This window comes from Ochotona princeps, chromosome 11 (genome assembly GCF_030435755.1).
Source record: "Ochotona princeps isolate mOchPri1 chromosome 11, mOchPri1.hap1, whole genome shotgun sequence".
In the NCBI taxonomy this organism is placed as follows: domain Eukaryota; kingdom Metazoa; phylum Chordata; class Mammalia; order Lagomorpha; family Ochotonidae; genus Ochotona; species Ochotona princeps.
The window spans coordinates 23419642-23437104 of NC_080842.1; positions in this window are offsets into that span (position 1 = coordinate 23419642).

Here is a 17463-nt window from a genome sequence, read left to right on the forward strand (position 1 = left end):
TGATGTAGTGTATCACATGTATTGATTTGCGAATGTTAAACCATCACTGAATACGAGGGATGTATTCTAGCTGGTCCAGGTGAAAGATCTGTGTGATGTACTGTTGGATTAGTGGGCAGTATTTGTTGAAGATCTTGGTGTCTATATCCATTAGGGGATTTTGGTCTGTAACTCCCTTTATTTGTTGTGTCGCTATCTGCTTTTGGTATTAAGGTAATACTGACTTCATGGAAGAATTATCTCCCTTTGTATTGTTTGGAAAAACTTGCAGAGAATTGCGGTAAGTTTTTGAAACTTTTTTTTTAAAGATTTATTATTATTGGAAAGCCGGATATACAGAGAGGAGGAGAGACAGAGAGGAAGATCTTCATTCCGATGTTTCACTCCCCATGTGAGCCGCAATGGGCCGGTGCGCGCCAAACCGAAGCCGGGAACCAGGAACCTCTTCCGGGTCTCCCATGCACGTGCAGGGTCCCAAAGCTTTGGGTCGTCCTTGACTGCTTTTCCAGGCCACAAGCAGGGAGCTGGATGGGAAGTGGAGCTGCCGGTATTAGAACCGGCGCCCATATGGGATCCCGGGGCGTTCAAGGCGAGGACTTTAACCACTAGGCCACACCGCCGGGCCCAGTTCTTGAAACTTTTGATAGAATTCTACAGTGAAGCCATCTGACTTAGGGCTTTTGTTTGTTTGGAAGGGTTTAATTATCAATTCGATTTTAGCCCAAATTATAGGTCTATTTAGATTTCTAGTTGCCTCCTGACCCAATTTTGGTGTACTGTATGTGTCCAAAATTCTATCAATTTCTTCTAGAACTTCTGATTTGCTGGCATATACTTGCTTGTAATAGTTCCTAATAATTCTATATATGTCTGAGGAATCTGTTATTAGATTTATTTTTCATCTCTGATGCCATTGATGCATATATTCTCCCTTCTTTTTTGGTTAGTTGGCTAGTGAGGAATCTATTTTGTTGATTTTCTCAGAGAACTAGCTCTTTGATTCATTGATCTTAGGTATTGTACTTTCGGTTTCTATTAGTTTTATTTCCTGCCTTATTTTGGTTAATTATTTTTCCTACTAATATTAGGATTGTTTTACTGTTGTTTTTACAGTTCCTTCTACTGTAAAGTTAGCTCATTTTTGATGCTTTTCTAATTTCTTAACATAGTCATTGATTGAGTGAAATTTCCTCTTAACACTGCCTTGATTGTGTCCCAAAAGATTGATTAATGCCTTCATTTGTTTCAAGCAATTTTTAAAATTTCCCTTTGATTTCCTCTCTACCCTATTGCTCATGTAGTATCATATTATTCAGTCTCCATTTATTTGCATGTCTTCCTGGGTGTTTTGACGTGTTGGTCTCCAGTTTTGCTACATGATGGTTTGAGAAGATGCAAAGCATAATTTTGATTTTTTGAATTTTCTGAGGCTTGTTTTGTGGCCTATAACATGGTCATTCCTGGAGAAGCTTCCATGTACAGATTGTATACTTCAACATCGGACACAAATTATAGATTTTAGGTCAAACATACACTTGGAGAATCCTGTCAAATAGAACAACTGATGCCCATAACTTCTGCTTGGCCTCTGATATTTAGTCTAATCTATGAGAAGTGATATCCCAAATTAAAGGACTGGTTCTGTTGAGTAGGGCTGAGTGAAGAAAATGAGGCTAAGAAGAAGCTGATTCCAGCCAGGCATTCTTGGTGTTCAGTTGCCTAACTCTGCATTACATTGTCTCAGGACTTAACAGGCTAAAAAACCTTCCTGTCCAATGATATTGTGGGTCAGGAATTCAACAAAGTATAATAAATTTTGTCTGTTCTGTGTGGCTTTGTGCTTCCTCGGTATCTAAAGGCAAGAAAGAAGCTATGATCCATAAATACTGATATGAAAAAATCACATCTATTATTACATAATAAATTTAAAGCAATTGAATGAACACGACAGAGATTCACAGGGGTAAATATGTTTATTGTAAAGGGCCAAGCAAGAGTAACTAGAGGAGTGGAGGCAGACGCAGACCAACAGTGCACAGGAGGGTTAATGAGGAGACAAGATTGTTGAATATCCACACATTAACTTCAGGGTCAAGGGGAAGCGTAAGTTTTTGAATTATTCCACAGTAAAATTACAGGATATTGGATGATACGAGTGTTGTAAAATGTCCCCCAGTGAACTGGAGGGTTAGAAACGTGGATGCAGGTCGAAATTCCACTATTCAAAGGAGAACTTGAGGTAGGTCAAATGTGTCCCCCAGTCAAACTTGAAGGTTATGAAGGAGATGACAAGGGCGAATTTCCCTGTGTTTAACTTTAGTGCAAGATCTGGGACTTTTTCAATAGGGATATTGTGGGCACCTCTCTGATGGGCTGCAACTCCCACTGGTGAGCATGGGAACCATGGTTGGGGCAGACTTACATGGGGAAGGCAGCTTCTGTTTCTCAATGTCTCAACAAAAGTTCTCTGGTCAACTATCCCTTGAATAACATTGATCTTGAGATCATCTTTGTGCCAGTTTTCACAGTTATGGGTAAGAGATACAGCATGGTCCAGATCAGGATTGAATGCAGCCTGGTAGAGGTATCAGTGACCCTAAAGCCATAGGGTCTGAGAATGACATAGCTTGCCCAAAGAAATTCAGGATGCTGTTGTCAAAGGAAGCTGGCTGAAAGGAAGGCAAAATATCCAACAGATCTCAAACCAGCGTGGATCCTTTTTTCTTCAGTCATGGAAGTTAGTCCATTTGGAGTATATGGATTAGGCTCATTTCAAGCACAATTAGTCATACTGATTTTCTACTTTAAACTTAATAAAAACATTCAAAGTATCTCATAAATTGGTCCACTTAATTTTTTTTGCACAGTTATATGTAAGGCAGATTTGATAGGCCAACTCAATAATATAATGCTATATTTAGTGAAACTAAAATCCCAACAGGCTTCATTGGGTAGGTTAATGTATTAACTGATCTAGAGAATAAAGGAAAACATATTTAATGTTGTTATGGACATGAAGAAAAGTAGTTGGAAACTGGCTCACAGAATACTTGAGCATGAATAAAATAGTTTTGTAAATTTTAAATACAAGCTGTCCCAAGGAACTTTAACTTAGACAATGAAGTGTGCCTTCAGAGCTTGGATGGGTGAATGGAACTGATTCAGCCCAATAGTTTCAGTGGAGTTTACTGATATTGGATCATGGAATGTGAGTGACCAGGATTCTGAAACTGGAAACTCCTATTATATTACCATCACTGAGAAAAAACTCACAACCCAAAACCCTGGGATTATGAGAGATCAGTTTGAATGTTTCTTTCAGATTCTAAATGGCTAAATGGTTATGTTGTCAATTCAAAAAAGTGTGGCTCCTAAAATCAGAAATAGTCATGCTGCTGTTCTTAACAAATAAGAGTGTATTTCTCTGCTTGGTGATACTACAGCATTCATTCATTCATTGCAATTGATTGGTGCTTGCCAAATGAATATGAAATATGTGACCTAAACACAGAAGAAAGTTCAATGAAAGTTGAATATTTAGTGAACATGCAAAATGTTTGTGAATAATCTTTTTTCCTAAGTCATTTGCAAAGTCATGGAATTTAAAAAATTTTTTATTTAAATATGTTGTTTATATAGGGTGAGCAAATTTCATGTATTTTATGACTACAGACTTGATTGTAGAATGATACCTACCATTCCAACTTCTTCACTGCCCACAGTCCTACCTTTCCTCCTCCTTCCTTTATTCTAATTTTTTTTAAGTTTCATTTATTTTACTTGAAAATCAGGGTTGTAGAGAGGAAACGGGAGAGAAAGAAAGAGATTTTCCATCTGCTGGTTCACTCCTCAAATGTCCACAATAACCAGAGATGGGTCGGACTGAAGTTGAGAGCCAGAAGTTTCATCCGGGTCTCTTGCATGTGTGCAGAGGCCCAAGGCCTTGGCCCATCCCCTGATGCTTTTTTAGGCCATTAGCAAGGAGCTGTATCAGAAAGGGAGTAGGCAGGACTTGAACCAGTTCCCACAGGGAATGGTGATGCTGCAGGTGGAAGATTAGTTTGTTACACCACCACACGGGTGCCCTTTATTTTAATTTTATAATGGCATATTTTCAGTTTATTTTATGATCAAAAGCTTAATCTTCCACTAAATAACGATTTTTGTCAGTAGCAAGCAGAAAAGTTTCTGTGCCTTACAAAAATTCAGTTATTTAACAAGAGTCCATCCCTCAATATGTAGTGGAAAGTGGCAACATCAAAATGCAAATTCATATTCCATAGAATTTGAAGTTGAAAAACAGTTGTCACAAATACAAGATGTTGGCTAGTGGTGTACAACTTGGAGAGTTCTGCTCTGCTAGCCAGGTCTCAGATGTCAGACTTTCACCACATATAATTACCCTAAAGGTCAGGAAAGGGAGCATAGCGTTACTGATTACCTGCTGAACATCAATCACTTCTCATCTCCTTTTATGACAAACTCCATTACTCCGGTGAGGGAAGTCAGGTGCAGGAGATTAAGAAATGTGTCTAAGGTTGTATAGTTATTTACAGGCCTGGGGTACAGTTCTAGTTCCTCCTGGATCATCAGCCCATATGCTGTATGCCACAGCACGCCACACCTGGAAGCATTATACACCATTTATGTGTTGCTTTTTTTTTTGGTATACTTGCCCACATTACTCATCCTCACTACTACCAATATTGTTACTTTTTCTAAAAATTCTTGTTACAGCATTTATAAATCTGTACATTCTGTGATTTGTTGTGAAAACATTTGTAGAACCAGGGATGCTTTGGACTGATTTGGTATCATTTTGCTTGAGTGTGTGTCTACTCATGACCCCAGAGAAGTATTCAAATACATTGATCCTTTACATATAGCAATTACTATTTCATTCTGAAGAAGTTATATTGTGGTAAATCCTCTTAAAAGTGAGGTCCTTTTATGGTATTCCAGGAGATAGTGTACTCTCACCTTTTCATTAAGTCAAGGGTGATGTTTTTGAAGTTTATTTTACTGGCAGTTTTTACACAAAAGTATTGCAAATATACTCGAACAGAAAAGGATATCAGTCTTATGTATTTTCTGTTTCTGCACTACATTTAAGTGACCACTTAATTGGCACTTTAATTTTCCTATGCAGTAAGTTAATTTGGTTTACAGTTCACCAGATCTAATACTTCTATACTTGGTAAATTCATTTTCTATCCATCTCACCTGGAATGATGTCACCTGCTAATTGATGTTAAAACAAGAAGCCACATTCAATCCCAAGACAATCGTTTGTGTGTTCGCTCTGACAGTGTCTCTGGCTAGGACAGCCTCCATAATTCTCTCTCCCCTCAAGCCATTTCCATTTTGCAGAATTCAGTTTCTGGCCTGAGCCCATGCTTCAGAGGAATGAGGTCACTGAAATATCATTTGCCAGATCTTTCTACCAAAGGACAATAAGCAAGGACTGAATGGAAAATCTTTCACAAAGCCAGATTAGAACTTGCGCTAATGAGCTGGTGGTGTGGGTTACAGCGATACTATCTCTCCGAGGCCACCTGGTAACTATAAATGCTCCAGTCATCTCGCCTCTTCTTCAGGCTCTCCTGGGCAGACCCAGAGACTCCAAGTTTAGATCTGACCTTGTTTCTGAGAATTTTGTTTTCTTTGCCATGTGGAACGGCCAATGCAAGTTATGAAAATTAAGGCATAATGTTGGAATAAAAGTTCAACTCTGAGTACACATAATTTCAATGCAGCTCATCATTTCATGTTATCCCATATTGTTAAAACTGTGGTGTATAACAGAGGCATTTTAGTTCCCAAAAACCCTTTCAGGTTGGATTCCTGAATTTTTTAAAAAAAAGATTTATTTATTTTTATTACGAAGTCAGATATACAGCAAGGAGGAGAGACAAAGAAGAAGATCTTCCGTCCGATCATTCACTCCCCAAGTGAGCGCAATGGCTGGTGCTGTGCCGATTTGAAGCCGGGAACCAGGAACCTCTTCCAGGTCTCCCATATGGGATCCCAGCGCATTCAAGGCGAGAACTTTTAGCCGCTAGGCCCGCCGCCGGGCCCAGATTCCTGAATTTTTAGTTTACACTTGCTTACTATAAAATTTTAGATCAGTTAAGTTCCCTGTGCTTTGCACATTGCTAAAAACTGAAAAATAAAGAATAACAATATCTGTCAAACTGATGTAAGATATGTCATGGTACCACACAAACATATGGAAGATAGGCTTTAAGAGCACATTCTTTTTGGATTTAATCTTAAAGGAGGAGATGACAGCATTTCAATCTTTTAACGTGGAAAAAACCTGAAACAACAACCAAAATGGGTATATGAACAGTAGAATAAACCCAATTAGTTTGCCCATAGCGATTGTATCAGAAAGGAGTGCTAATTCAGGACTTTTTACACACATCTGCATAGGCATAATTCCCATGCAATTAGGTTTTTTTTTATGGAAACTTCAACTAAATTAATCTTGGCAGAGTTTGAGTAATATTTTTAGAACTCTGAAAGAACTCTTTCATTTTCATTCCCGTGAATGACTTTATTTTGATGTACTGTATTGGGAAAATTCAGAAAAAAATAAGCACTCAGATTTTCTGATAATATTGCACAGGAAGGAGAGTGCAATCAGGGAAGTCCTGCTTGCCATCCATCATTCTATTCTAGGCACCAAATGAGGCTTTACACCTTCATCCACTGGCTGCTTACTGCACACTCAGGAGATTCATAAACCCATGTGTGCACAGTACAGTTACAGCTTGCTGCAGTTTTGCCCAGGGACCCATCTCAGTTGTTGCTCTGCACCACAGGGAGTCAGAGCTATCTGCCATCTCCTAACTGGTGAAGGACAGTGGGACTTCCTGGTGAGCACAGCAGTGCTGCGGTCTGAGACCTGTGCTGGGTTTCTAAAGGAGTTCCTGAACTCCAAGGCCCAGGGAAGCCTAACAACTTGAGACAAGGTGTGTTGAAGAAGACGATTCACTTGTGCTCAGTGGGCCACTCGCACCAAGACCTCAGGTGGCAATGGATGCTTTTATTCTGCACTAGAGACTGAAGTTGGGAGCATTGAGGGATTTAGATGGGCTAAGAGCTGAGACCTGGTATTCTCTGCACGTGGTGAGCGTCCAAATCATCCTTCATCCGTGAAAATTGCCTCTGTGTGTTTTCCCAAACTGAGTCTCCCTAACAGTAGGAGATTGTTAAGGCTCTAATTATTAAATCCCTCAGCCCCAAAGTTAATTATATGAGTAGTGAAAAGTGGTTGAAAAAAACTCATTCCCAGCAAAGGAATGAGTCATATTAGCCTTTAGGTCCACAGGGTATAGAGAGAGATTGGAATCAATCACAAAAAGAAATGTCCATATTCTCCCTAAAAGGGAATAACAACTACTTAATGATAATTTCCATTAGTAGTTAATGGTTTTAAAACAATTGTTTCAAAGCAACAAAAAGGCACAAAAGATTGTTGGAAGCTTTTTCCTCTTAAAATGGTCCTTCAACTCTAATGCATAGTAAAGGAAAATATAAAAACACATTGACAGTATTAAGGGTAAAGAGAGGAGAAAAGAAAAAATGATTTTCCTTCATCGTAAAAGTTAGAACTCTTTTACATAATAATAACAGCATGTCATTCAATAATTGGGAGCAGCATCATACACACCAAAAAAACTGAAGTGAATTATATCAAAGAGAGAAGTGTTTCCTCACAGAATGGAAGGACCCTTGTCTGTTGTCAGTCTGAACAGCCCACCCACACCTAGAGACAGCTTTATGAAAAGGAAATCAGCCACAGCAGTTTTATATCATTAAATATATATGTATATAAATATTTTTGCTAGCATACAAATGTCTTAACCTCAACTGTTGAAAACTAAATGTTGAGTGTACATTATCTGAAATGATTGGGTCCAGATGAGTTTGATTTTAGACTTTATTCACATTTAAATATACATTATCAGATATTTGGGGATTTGGAACCAATTCTAACCCCCAAATTCATTTATATTTCATGCATACTTTTCATGACATAAACATAATTTTTTACGATATTTTTAGTGCATCTGGATTTTGATTTTGATCCATCACAGGAGGCAAGGTGTGACATTTTATGCTTCTGAGGCCATGTAATTCCCCAATACTTCCAGATTTTGGAGCACTTTGGATTTGGGGTGTTCATATAAGGTATGTTCAATCTGTATTTCTAAATTGAGTCTCCCTGCCAATGTTATGTAAGGTGCTGTGTTGTGCTGCTCAATTGTGTTGGACAATATCTAAACTCCTAGTATCAGGATTTTGGCCTCTACTAAGTCGTTGAGACTTTACTGCTCAGATATGGCATTGCCTCCATGATGTACGTCCACACTGCTGCCTGCCGCATCATAGAAGGTGCACACAGTGTAACTGGACATGAATCAATGAAGACTGTCTGCCTCTGGGCCTGTTTATCTTCCTGATTATAGATGCTTAACTTTGTACCTGACTTGAAAATATACTAAAATATTTCAGGAATGTGAATTCTGGTTTTTTGGTTGTTGTTGTTGCTGTTTTTCAACAAAGTGGCCATGTTTGTTTTGCCTTTCTTATTAGATGTAAAAAATGTTGTCAGTATTTTAGTAATTTTAAAAATATACATATATGATATATATAACACATTTTATATATATATGTATAATAAAGCATGATGTTCCCAATGCCAATCTAAATTCTTATACTTGGATTCTGGGGATTTTTCATGTACTTCGAGCTATAATTGGACTTTTAATATAATACTGTTTTAGAAGTATAAGATTCCATGACTGCAATGAATCTTGGGTATAATGTAACTTTTATGTCTTGGCATATGCTAAACTTTGTAAAAGAAGTGGCAGCAAAAATTTTAAAGAAAAATATATGTCTAAAGGAACGTTCTTTGATTTATCTTGGCAAATTCCTTCTAATTACATGAAATCATATGAGATAGTCTGTTTGCTTCTTTACAGAGGAAAAGCTTAAGGCAACAGCTTTCTTTCAGCTGAAACTGCTTTGTAATACACGAGGTTGAGATGGTTTTTATTCATATCAAGCAGGAAAAATATCCAACCAGAACAGTGATCTAGTACTGAGCTATGATGACATATTCAAGAGTGGTTCATTCACTAACTTGTTAAAATGTATGCACTGAACAGCTGTTATGTGCCAGCCACCCTAGTAGACTCAGCATTAACATCAGAATCTTAGGAACTTGCTTCTGTGTAACTGTTAGATCAGTATTGGAGAACATCTCCCAGGTGCCATTCTGGGTTTCATGGCTATAAGAAACAACTGCAGTGGTTGCTATTGTGATGTAGCATGATAAGGTGTGCCTGCCATGTTGGCATTTTGCATGGGTGCTGGTTCCAGTCCCATCTACTCCATTTCAGATCCAGCTGTTTGTTAGCGGCCTGGGAAAAACAATAGAAGATGGGCGACCTGAAAGAAGCTTCTGGCTCTTGACTTTTGCCTGGCCCAGCCCTGTCAATTGTGGCCATTTGGGGAATAAACAAATGAATGGAAGATTCTCTCTCTCTCTCTTTCTTCTCCTCATTCTGTAACATTGCATTTCAAATACATAAATAAATCCTTTTAAAAAACAAGAAAAAATAAACAACAGGGAACTGACTAGGCAGATCCTTTCCCTACTGGAACTTCTAAGTACAACATCTTATTAAATGTGCGACCTTTTCTGGGGTGGGTCCATGGCATAGCACATTAATGCTCCACCTGCAGCACCACCATCTCCTATGGGTGCTGGTTTATGCTCCATTTCCAAACCAGCTCCTTGCTTATGGCCTGGGAAAGCAGCAGAAGATGGCTCAAGCCTTTGGGTCCCTGCACCCACGTGAGAGATCATAAGAAATCTTGAATCTTGGTTTCACACAGGCTTATCTCTGGTTGTTGTGGCCATTGGAGGAGAAATGGAAGGTCTCTCTTTTCTTCTCCCTCTCTAATTCTGTGTTTCAAATAAAAATAATGTTCTTTTTTAAAAAGTATGACTTTTAATGCTTTTTTCTGCTCAATTATGAATATTTTGCCACTCAAAATCAAGCTGAATGTTGTTCTGTTAATTGGGAATTTCTCTTTAATTTCTTGTAGAGGAGTACTTCAAAAGCTTTACGTGAAACAAAATTAAAAATTTGTTTTGGCATAAAAAATGTTGAAATTACTCATCTTATGGGTCTTTAAAAAAGTCGTAGAAAGTAAATTTTACAAAAACACTTTCATGGATATAATTTTTTTGCACAAAAATGCATGTACTCTTTAGTTCCAATTTCATACATTTTATCTGCTTAGCTTCCAGTTTGGTATAGTTCATTTTTTTCATTTCGCAGATCTAAGCTCAAAGTGTTACTTCCTAGAGTGAGAATTCTCTAAAATTCTTGTTTTAATAAGATTTCTTTATGATCTCAGGAAGCTGAATTCATTTTCTTCTAGATACTTATACCATATGGTAATCATACTTTTATTGGTGCCACTACTTAAACTTACCTCCACCTCCACCAGACTATCAGCTCCATGGGATAAAGGACTACTCATTTGAATGCTTATCTCTCAACACCTAGCACAGCTATAGATCTAAAGCTAACAAATGAAACTCATCAATTTCTAAATGCTTGGTTGAAATTTGCTTCATGAATAGATGAAAAATTGAAAGTATCATTGTCTTTATGTTGGCTGCAACGCTGATCTGAAGATTGCATTCAGCTTTTATAATTGGTAAATATTAGTTCTTATTTCATCTTTTAGAATCATGAGTGACTTGCTCATAATATAGAATAAACCACTAAGGAAATCAGACACTTTTCTGAAATTCTCATAGTCACAAGTCATACCTCCTGACTCATTTTATCTAAAACTTTCTGCTGCTGTGTCTCCAGCCTGAATGTTTGCACCTCATGATTTATATCTGAGACAGTTGTTGACTGCTTCTTTACATACACCTATGCAACCTGGATTGCCTGCAATGGTTTTCGACTCAAGAGTATTGCTGTAGCACAACATTTCCTTAGTACAAAATTTTAACCCTTGCTTAAATAATCTCTGAGACTTAACCTAGGACTTTAGATGGCAGTGAATGAAGTACCTCTAAGCTGTAAGAATTAGAGGATGGGATGTCAAATAAGGCAGTACAATCACCAGGAAGGGGGAAGGACACAGGATTCATAGTGGATATCCAGTCACGTGAAGACAACTGTCAGATTGATGTGAGTGCCAATGACAAAAAACACAAACTGAGACACTGCTATGTCCCCATCTAGGTTTTGAACATATCATTAGGATACTGAAATTGGTGAGGCCACCATGGAAGAGAGAAGCTCCAAATCCTATGACAAATTTAATAAAGCATAGATACAAAAATGGGCTTTAGTCTGTTTTCTCTTTAGGTGTAAACATAATTGCTTAATTATGGTTACTGTATTTTCTTGTTATTTTCATGAATTAATTGATGTATTTACCGTATACTTAGTAAGCAATAGCTGTATGCCAGAGACTAAGCCAATGTTGGCAGAAACAGAGATATGATCTTTGCCACCTGAAACTGTAAAAGTGTGGTTGAGGAATCAGATAATAACAAAAAGTGCAGCAAGAAATACTGTTTTATTGTTTGTTCTAACAGAAAATAATGGGTATGAAACAACTGCACATTGCAGATATTGAAGAAAACACTCTTAAATTAAATCTCTTTAACTATTCCCTTTTTTAAGAAAGAAATTACAGAGCAATGTCGTCAGTGCCTTTCTGGAATGGCATGCTTCAAGGACCCTTTCAGAATTCAGTTTAAAAATCATCAGTTTGAGTTGCAATCAATGCATTTAGACTGAATTGAATTCAGTTCAGTTTAGATCAGGTTCAACTCAATTAGACTTAACAAAACTTCTCTGAGAGTAGAAATACTGTGGAAAGAAATGGTTCTTTCTTGGTGCCCTCCTCATTATTAGACCCCAATAAGCTTTACACTTGATTTCATTCTGCCACCTAATGAGAGCTTAGAAACCAATGTAAGTGATGAAACAACATGTCTTACTATACCAACAGAACTGAACTGTAATGTTTTAGGTTCTTTTGTTTTTCTTTTTAAACATGAGTCAAAGGAGTGTTTGACCAATTCAGCTAAAATGAAGAATTATGTTCCAACATTTGCTAGAATATTTAGAAACATTTTCTGACTCCATATAGATTCTCTTTCTGGATTTATTTATTTATTTATTTATTTTTTTTGAAAGGCAGATTTATGAAGAGAGGAGACACAGAATGAGGGAGACAGTGAGAGAGATAGAATGAGATCGTCTATCTACTGGTTCATTGCCCAAAAGGCTGCAACGGCAGAAACTGGGTCATTCCAAAGCTAGGAACCTGGAGCTTCTTCTGGGTCTCCCATGTGGGTGCAGGGGTCCAAAGAATTGGTCCGTTTTTTGTTGCTCTCCAAGGCACTTAAGCAGTGAGCTGGACTGAAAGTGGAGTAGCTGGGATTTGCCCATGCCACAGCGCTGACCTTGATTCCTGTTCTTTAAATTTGTGTTTCTTAAACATAATTTTAAATTTCAGGTGTTTTTCATCTTTTAAAAAAGTCTATTGCTCGGGCCCGGTGGCGTGGCCTAGCGGCTAAAGTCCTCGCCTTGAAAGCCCCGGGATCCCATATGGGCGCTGGTTCTAATCCCGGCAGCTCCACTTCCCATCCAGCTCCCTGCTTGTGGCCTGGGAAAGCAGTTGAGGACGGCCCAATGCTTTGGGACCCTGCACCCGCGTGGGAGACCTGGAAGAGGTTCCTGGTTCCCGGCTTCGGATCGGCGCGCATCGGCCCGTTTTGGCTCACTTGGGGAGTGAATCATTGGATGGAAGATCTTCCTCTCTGTCTCTCCTCCTCTGTGTATATCTGGCTGTAATAAAATGAATAAATCTTTTTAAAAAAAAGTCTATTGCTCCTTTCATTTACGTGTCACCCAGTTTCACTTTAGAAGTTAGTTTTGGGGCCTGAATGACTTGCTCACAGTCCCCAAAATACCTGAGACAATCACACATGGAGTCTTAAAGTACACAGCACTTGATTTGTGTTAATGGAAATCTCCATCCAAATGGAAATACCTTCTGCTGGTAAAAACTCTAATGAGACAAAGGCATAAGCAATATGACTGCCAAGAGCTTCGCTCTCTTTAACAAGAATGGTTCTCACAACTTGGCAAGAATAAGTCAACAACAGGTATGAGCTTCTTTCTGTTCAGTTCAAACCAATCCCTAAAATGTGCTTGTTTTTATTTTCTGCAGAGTTGCAAACAAGACTCATAAACATTCCTCAAGTGAAATTTAATAGTGATTTGTTTGCTAGTTCTTTAGCTTTGATTTTAATCATCTTTCAAGAAGAATAAGACTTTGACCTGTACAGACAAGAAATGCTTGTAAAATTAGCTGAACTTGAGCTGTGGTTATGCAGCAAGGTGGAGGAATCCACCATGGTGGGAGGGTTTGGGGAGGGGTGGGGAGAACCCAAGTATCTATGTAACTGTGTCACATAATACAATGTAATTACTGAAGTTAAATAATAAATAATTAAAAAAAATAAAAAAAATTAGCTGAATAAACACTTTAAATTTTTCCCAACATGTTAATTTTAAGATATCAAGCATCAACGAAGTTTATCATCAGAAAATTCATTTAATGCTTTCCAAAGACTTGGCATCACCATAATAGATTTGTGCACAAGTCATATAAAGTAGACAGCAAGATGTATACGGCCTTAAGAAATATTTTAACCTAATTTCATTCTGTGAATTAGAAATCTCCAGAAAGCCTTGAGAGGAAGACCATTTCCAGCTGTAGAGTAGCCTAAATCCAGGGAATCCTCCAGGAGGCCTTGGCTAAGGGACCATTGTTCTGAAAGAACTGGTTTCTGCCCTGGACTTGATGTTACTCCTGGACCATTGTATAAATAGATCACTTTGGGATTTCCTTCACTGTGTGGCAGCCTCAGATTCTCAGAAGGTATTGCCTGTAATTAATTGGTACTTCCTGCCTCCCAAACCAAGATTGACACTGAGAAAGAAGTATGTTCTTGGTGTCAACTCTCTTATGTGCCGTCACTTCTAACTTGATAAATCTGCCCCCACCCTGCATTGTCTGTAGTGTTATTTGTGGGTTCACTTCTGCTGTCATTAACTTCTCTAGGAACAAACAGTATATTTTCGAGCAATTTCTTGTTTCCATTTGCTGTGATTCCAGGGCTTTCCATGATTGTAGTCCAAAATTTTATGCTAACCTTCACATCCTCCTCCCCTATGCCTTACCCAGGATTGTCATGGGTGTCTTTTATGCCAGCCAAGATTCTGGAAAGATGACTGGGTGCTCTGGTGTGATGGGAAAACAAGTTTCTGGACTTCTCTTCAAGAGAAGGGCAACTCCCCTGTAGTGAGTTCTTTATATAGAGAAATATGCTTTTACTTTCATTTCCTATTCCTTAGCTGAAGGGACTTCAAAAGATTTGTGGAATTAAAAGGTAAGTTAAGTTTAGTGACGAAATAATTTGAAATCCATTCATAATTTTTCATAATATACATTTTCATGAACTTAAATCTTTAAAAAGGAATTCGTTATTAACAAAATAGGTAGAGTTACAGAGAGAGAGAAGGAGGCAAGAGAGAGAGACAAAGAGAGAGAGAGAAAGAGAGAGAGAGAGAATATCTTCCCCAAATGGCTGGAAGAGGGGTTGGGCCAGACTGAGACAAGATCTAGGAGCTCCTTCACAGTCTCCCATGTGGGTGCAGGGACTCCAGCACTTGGGCTATCTTCCACTGCTTTTCTAAGTGCATTAGCAGGGACCTGGATTGGAAGCCGAGCAAACAAGACTCAAAATGATGCCCATATGGTATACCGGCAATGCAGGTGCCACCACAGATTCAGCCCCAGATATCAGAAACTTTTGTACTAAAAAGGAACTTATCTTTTAGTTTCCTTTTCCATGGACACTGTGAGCTTCTTGTTCACTCCAGTGTCATGTCACTTCTTCTGTGTGGGCGTTAAGATCTAACGGCCTCTGCCTGCATCTGTTCCAGTTGAACAAGATGACTTTAACCTTTCTCCTTGATTGGGAACCTTCCCTAAATTTCTTTCTTGCTCAACTATATATTAAACAATGATTTGGTTTTACTTTGTGCAGCATAGGTAACCACATTAGCCCAATTCATCCTTTCCTGCAACAACAATGTATCCTTTATAGCATCTATACCAACAAACCATGCTTCCAAAGCAACTTCCTGGGAGGGAATAAAGGAAAACAAAACTCTATTGTTTCCTAATGGAAGTCAAAAGGGAGATACAGAGGAAAGAACATGTCAAATCCAAACTCTGCTAGTTTACTATCTACACTCTGATCTCAGGAATCCTGAATGGGTGATCTCAAGTGGCCATGTGCCAGGGTCCCCTCTCACTCCCTCAGTAACTGAAGCAGTGCTCCGCTGGTGTTTAAAAGTACTCACAGAAATCAACCACAGGCCCACAGCCATAACCACAAAAATGCAGTCTCAAACAGACTAGGCTATCTCTTCTTGCCTGAGATACCTGCCCAGTCTGTCAGGTGTATTCCTCTTCATTAAACTTGACTAGTAAGATTACTGCTTTAAAAAAAAAAAGTCACCACAGACTGGGAATTTTGATTCCAGTCTTTTATATTTGTTCAGTTAGATGCGCTAAGAAGAGGAACTGAAGACAGGGGCAATCCCGAAAGTGCATTCACACATCTGTTTGCTCACAAACAGCCTCCTGCCCTTCAGAAATCAGATTCATTTCCGTTTTGCTGAGGCAAATTGAGCACTGTGATGCATTGAAGCTTAAACTGGATGTTACAAGTAACGTGACCTGTAATCTCAATAAACCCGCAGAATAGAACCATATCTAAATGGTGAGCATGATGATTTCTGTATTTATGGTGACTTTCTAAGTGATTTTTATTGCATTTACCTTTCCATTTTATTAAGTTGCTACCCTGAGTATTTATTTTTTCTCTACAATAACCTCCTGCTTGGCATCCTGATTTCCATTCTTCAAGTGATCCTTCCAAGGGGAAGTCAGGTCACATCATTCCTTAGTTTAGACTCTACATTGGGCAATCACTGCTCAGAGTAAATGCAACATCCTTATCTGGCTTTGCCACATTGCACACTTGCAGGCACCACTGTTTCTACCTCTCTCAGAGTGGGTGTTCTGAAGGCATAGTTCCTTGACCTTTTACAGCATCAACCCTGGAGATATGTTGAGAGATGTACATTCCCAGGGCTTAAGCAAGATGCCTGGTTCCCAGCGGTCAGTGTTGGACAAGTTGTCCTGTGCTAAGGTTTGGTGAGGTTTGAGACTCTGATCTCTGCTATGCCTTGTGTCTTGCAGACAAAGAAACAGAAAAACACGTTCCATCATGTTCCTGCCAGCCCAGTTCTGGTCCTGACTCGGAAAGCAGAAGAGGCACCAAGGGCACCACTTTGCTCTGACTGCCCAGATGAACTGAAGCTTTGTGTGAACCTCAGCACAGCCTCTTGTGAAACTGGCTGTGACTCCGAATTTCCTACACCTTCCACACTCTGTAAACCTATGAACAGTGGCAAACCTGGAGTGGTTTTAGCATTTACAAAGGCTTTATAAACATGTCTAACTCATTGTATGAACTCATTTTACATTCTAAGGACTTGATGTCTATACTCTTTCAAAAACACTGACCTTTTGGGGCCAGCGTTGTGTCACAGTTAAACCACCGCCTGTGACTCTAGAGTTTCATATTAGAGTGTTGGTTTGAGTCTTGGCAGCTCCACCTTCAAACCAGCTCTCTGCTAATGTGCCTGGAAAACAGCAGAAAACATAACAAGTGTTTGGGTTCTACTACCCATGTCGGACACTCAGGTACAGTTTCTAGCTTCCTAAGTCCCCAGTTTAGACCTGGCCCAGCCCCAAGTCATTGTTGCCAGTGAATGGATGATCTCTCTGTATCTCTACCCTGCTAAGTATCTCTCAGTCCATAATGTATATGTCAAATAGATAAAAATAAATCATATAAAAAAAGAAAGAAAAACTGACCCACACAAGTACTACAGGTATTTTTGGTTGCAAAACATCCTATGCATTCTATCATGTTTACCTGACAATCAGAGTCAATAAAATCCCCAATCATTTTTGAACAGAGGCAGTCCCCACTTGGTTGAGAGAGGGTTTCTAGTGAGGAACTTCTGCAAGACCCTTTATAAGTCCCAGGGACTAAAATAGTACCTAACTCTTAATAAAATAATTAACCCATGTTGAGAAAAAGACTAAATAACAATATAATGAGAGGCATTTTGAAATGCACAAAAGTTTAGAGTTTGCCCAAGTCATAATTTTTATTTGTGTTTCACTCCTTCCCTGGAGGACTGTATCCTCACACATAACCTGGGAGAAATTCTCCAGACAGCTATGACC